We start from the raw sequence: 5634 nt of genomic DNA, 5'->3' as shown, positions 1-5634 counted from the left end.
TATTTCCTGTTCTCATCATTTCTTGGTCTACTCTCATTAGAGTATCTCAAACTTGGTTCCCCGATCTCGACTGGTATCATTGCGTCAATCCCATAGACTAGTGAATGTGGCATTTCTCCTATGCTTGTTCTTGGTATGGTGCGGTATGCCCATAGCAATTCTGGTAGCAATTTCGGCCATAGTCCCTTGGTGTCCTCAAGCTTTTTCTTCAAGATGTTTAGTATTGTTTTATTGGAGGATTCAGCTTGGACATTTCCTTCAGGTGATATGACGTGGAGAGTATTCACTTGATGTTCCATTTCTCGAATAATTTGGCGGTCTTTTTACCGATGAATTGAGGTCCGTTGTCATAGCTAATTTCTTTGGGGATGCCGAAGTGGCATATGATGTTCCTCCATATGAATGTGATAACTTCCTGTTCGCGTACCTGGGCGAATGCACCTGCTTCTATCCATTTGGAAAAGTAGTCAGTTAAGACCAAAAGGAAAAGTATATTACCTCATCCTGTCGAGAGTGGTCCCACGATGTCCATTCACCATTTGATAAATGGCCATGGCGATGTGACTGAGTGGAGGTGTTCGCCCGCTTGGTGTATCATAGGAGCGTATTTCTAGCACTGCTCGCACTTCTTGACAAATTCGGCCACTTCCTTCTTCATGGTGGGCCAATAATAGCTGGCTCGTATGAGGCATCTAACGAGGGCTCAATTGCCGGTATGGGCATCGCAGTGGCCTTCGTGTACTTCCTCGAGGACGCATCTTATTTTGTTTGGCCTTAGTCATTTTGCTAAAGGACCACCACACGTTCTTTTGTATAGGTCGTGGTTTATGATGTTATATCTAGCCGCCTGCATTCGAAGCTTTTTGACTTCTCTTTTGTCTGATGGGAGTATTCCCTCCTGCAATTATGTTATAATACAGTTGCGCCAGTCCCAAGTCAAGTAAGGCTGTATTGTGGTCCGAGCCCAGCCCGGAACCGGCCAGGGACCGCGAAACCCCGGGCTAAACGGGATAAACAGGACGGTCCAAACGGCCCGATCCCAAGCGGTCCTAGGAGCCCACTGTGGGCTGGTCCTCCATGTTGAGACCGCGAGTTCGGGACCGGCTGGTGGGCCTGGGTCGGTTCAACCGGGCCTAACGGGCCCAACAGCTAATTTTTCAATAAAAAAAAAATTAAATTGACCAACGGTTGGAAGTTTAAAAACTAGTCGTTGGCCTGCCAATTTAGCCGTTTGGCTTTTTAAAAAATAGCCATTTGCCCCCCAAACTTTGTTTTAACCCCAAACTTTTTATAATTACACTTTTTTTCGTATTCTCAACTATAAATACCCCCTCATTCTTTCATTTTTACTCACTAAATCATCAATCTCTCTCATTTCTCAAACTCAAATTGAAGTATTCAAGTCTTCACTCATCTCTCATTTCTCAACTCAAATTCTTAATTCAAGTTAAATCATGCCTGGTGATTCTAGATTGCGCCCATTTGTTTTGGAACACTTTAATGTGGTAGAAGAAAATGAAGAAGTTTACATAATAAAGTGCAAGAACTGTGGTCGAGTCTACACTCATCGTCCAAAGTTGGAGGGCACAGGCTGTTTAAGAAGGCATATAAAGAATTGTCTTGCGTGTTCTCCAGACATTCGTATTTAAGATTTTAAGTTGATTTGAGACAATTTGTGTTATTTTAAAATTATTAGACGTATTATGCTTAATGTTTTAGTTTTGTTAGATTAATTTGAAGTATTATGTTGAAGGCATTGAACTTTAATTTGAAGTATTAAATGTAAACTTTAATTTGATGCTTTGATATCGAGTTCATCTTAAGATAATATATATATATATATATATATATATATATATATATATATATAGCTAATGTTATATGAATATATCAAATATAGCTTATATACTATACACTTAGGATATCTATAATACTATACTACTATATATACATTCTTATATAAGATAATATACTATATACGGTAATTTCTTGTAAATTATCTAAATTACATAGTGTATATATATATAGGTCGTGACCACCGATATGGAGTGGCGTTGAAAATAGGTTCTAAGCTTACGTGAAGCTATGACCAATGCCAAGGCTAATTATTTTAGGTGGGGGTACCTTGTTTCGGCATCGACCAGCCCCCCCCCCCCATATATATATATATATATATATATATATATATATATATATATATATATATATATATATATATAATTTACAAGAAATTGCCTTAAAAAAAAACTAGCCCGGAATGAAAAAGCCCGTTAGGCCCGTGGGCCCTGCCCATTTAGCCCGGGACCATGTGGGCTTAGGACCACCGTGGTCCGGTTCCACCCATTGGGACCGTTTGGCCTGGGACCGCCAAAGACCGGACCGCCAAGGCCCGGGACCGTTTGGCCCGGCCCATTTAGCCTATTTAGGCCTGGGACCGAACCACAATACAGCCTTAAAGTCAAGTTTACCTAGTGTACCTCAAGTTGGTCTATTGACGAGTGGAGGAGGGTAACCACGTTTTCTTTTGTAATGTTCTTGGTGGTTGCTGCTAATTTGACGAGACAAAATGCCTCGATGTTTTGTGCTCGAGGTATCTGGTCGAGTTGAAATTCGTCGAATACTGGTAGTAGTTTATGAATTTTTGCCTGATACATTTGTAGCCTCTGCTCATTAATTTGGAAAGTCCCTGTGACTTGGTTGACCACGAGTTGTGAGTCGCATCTGAGGACGACTCGTTATGCTCCGTATTTGAGAGCTAGCTTTAGTCCTGCAATTATGGCCTTATACTCGGCCTCATGTTAGTTATATCAGGGTACCGTATGGATTGGTGGATGAATTTGCCTGTTGGGACCTCCAGTATGAGTCCCAGTCTAAATACTGACGCGTCGAAAGCGCCATCGGTGTATAGGATCCATAGGTCGTGTAACTTGGGAGAGGTACGAGAAGTTTCCTGCTCGACATCGGTCATTATTTTGGCACTGAAATTGGCTACGAAGTCGGCGAGTACTTGCGATTTTATCTCTATTTGCGACTAATATGTTATATCGTGCTCGCTCAATTCTATTGCCAACTTGGCCAATCTCCCCGACAGTTTAGTTTATGTAGGATGCTCCTTAGGGGGAAGGTCGTGACCACCGATATGGGGTGGCATTGAAAATAGGGTCTAAGCTTTCGTGAAGCTATGACCAATGCCAAGACTAATTTTTCGAGGTGGGGGTACCTTGTTTCGGAATCGACCAGGGTTTTGCTAATGTAGTAGATTGGAGATTGCGTACATTGTTTTCACGGACCAGTACTGCATTTACTGCGACCTCTGATACGGCCAAGTATATTATGAGGCACTCGCTGGGTTGTGCTTTGGCTAGTAGCGGGGGCGAGTACAAGTATGACTTTAGTTCTCTTAATGCCTCGATGCATTCTGAATTCTACTGGAGTCCGTTGTCCTTTTTAAGCACGTTGAAGAATTTGTGGCATTTGTTATAGGATCGTGAGATAAACCTCAACAGGGCAGCTATACGGCCTATTAGTTTTTGTACATGTTTCTTGCTGGTCAATACTTCGGGTATTTCCTCGATGGCTTTGATCTGGTCAGGGTTGACCTCGATGCCTCTTTGTGACACCAGAAAGCCGAGGAACTTGCCCGAGGTTACGCTGAAGGCACACTTTTCGGGGTTTAGCTTTGTTGATACCCAATTTTTTTCTATATATTTTTAATACGTATATATACTTTCAAAATAGCATATATGCATATATAAGCATGCATAAGCATTTTTATAATTTTTCTATAATTTTAAAGGCTTCAAATTGATTTATTCCCTCCCTTTTACTCATAAAATTTTCAATAATTATCCTTCAAATTATTTTGTAGTGATTTAGCCATCTAAATTCGTTATTTATACCAAAATATTGTTTAAATATTTTAGTGCATTTTTTCTACAATTGCATTTGCATTTTAAAGCTAATTTGCATATATATGCAATACCGGCCATATCAATGCATAATTACATTGTTGATGCATAAAATGATATTTTATATTTTAAAATGTTAAATAACTATTTTAAATCATTTTAGTACATGATATTATTTTTTCAGAAATCATTTATTATTTCTGATAAATTATATAGTGTGAAAATGGCTATTTAAAATCTAGCCTAATTTCATTTCAATTTCAGCCCCAATACCTAGCCCAATTTGATTAAATTACCCAAGCCCAATACCCGTTTGACCCTAACAAACCTACCCGACCCGGCTCTTGTTAGATCCTGGCCGTTGATCATTTTGATCAATGGTCCAGATCTCTCAATACCTAAAATAAACTAACTTATCCCCCCCAAAACCCTAACCATTTCCCACCTTACACCACCGCCCTAAAATCCTCTCTGCTCTCAAACGCTCTCACCCTAACCCTAATCCCCAATCTCACTGACCCCCATCTATGACTATCTCTAGTAACCTCTCACCACCTTTCAAGCCTCCAATGGCCTCTCTCCTGTCATGCTTGCCATCTCTAAGGCCCTAAAGGGACCATGGCTATGTCAACTTGCATCTAGGGTTCATATCTCGCCTGTTCCAGGCCATTCCTATGTGATTTTGAGTGAGATCGTCCTATATAGCCACGATCTATGGTTTTCTAAACAGGTTTCTTCATCTCTGTATGGTTCTCTTCGAAACCCTAATTTCTTTTCTAAAATAACCTTCTAGATCTGTACAGATCTAAGGTGATTTGAGTTTGTTGTCTATGAGTTTTACAATAGCCTTGAGATTCTTTACAAGAATCGTATGACTTCAAGTGATTTTTATCTTTTTCTAAAATTAGGTTTTCCGGAATTTCTTTTTAAAATTTGTTCGATGATTCTTTGTGTTTAAACGTCTGCTTCTCATACATTTTTTGGCTGATTTTATGAATCCCTTAATTCCTGGTTTAATTTGAACACTTTCCTTTAAATGTTTGATTCTTATCTCTTTACTCAATTTGATTGAATTTGCCTGCCTTAATTATTTTTCCCTGCCATGTTTGTATTCCGTTGATTATTTATTGATTTATTTCTTTAATTAAACTGATGTGCATCTACCCCTAATTACCTATTCTATACCTAAACTTTACTTTATTCATTTCCTTAAATACTTAGTATGTTTTACCGTTGATTGAACTATCCCTTGATTAAGGGAGGATTTTGCTGATTTACGTATGACTTCCCTGATTTACTACTTAATTGATCTCTTACATTATGTGTCAAGCTTTTGATTATTATATAAACCTCCTTTTCTTTTAAGTTCAGGGGGAATAACAACGAACACTAGTTCAAAAACTCTCTCTTATACTTAAGCTTTCTGCTCTTTTCTGTTACTTGCTACTTCTATTGAACTAGCCGGCTGTAAGCCAAGGCTAGTTATTGCACTACACTGCTCTATACTTTGTGTCTGCTCTTCTTAACTGGTATGTCCCTAATTAAGTTTTGAAAATCAAATCCTATGTGTTTCATTCCTGCATTAGTCCATCAATTGTGATTTCAACTTGTATTCTTGTTTATCTCTTTGCTCAGCATGTCTAAAGTTCTGTCCTGTTCAATGTATGTTTTACATTCTGCCCTCTCTCGTGCTTACTCCTTTGCTTAATATGTCTAAAATTCTGTC

The sequence above is a fragment of the Nicotiana tabacum genome, chromosome 22 (genome assembly GCF_000715075.1).
Source record: "Nicotiana tabacum cultivar K326 chromosome 22, ASM71507v2, whole genome shotgun sequence".
Classification (NCBI taxonomy): domain Eukaryota; kingdom Viridiplantae; phylum Streptophyta; class Magnoliopsida; order Solanales; family Solanaceae; genus Nicotiana; species Nicotiana tabacum.
This window is presented reverse-complemented; position numbering follows the sequence as displayed.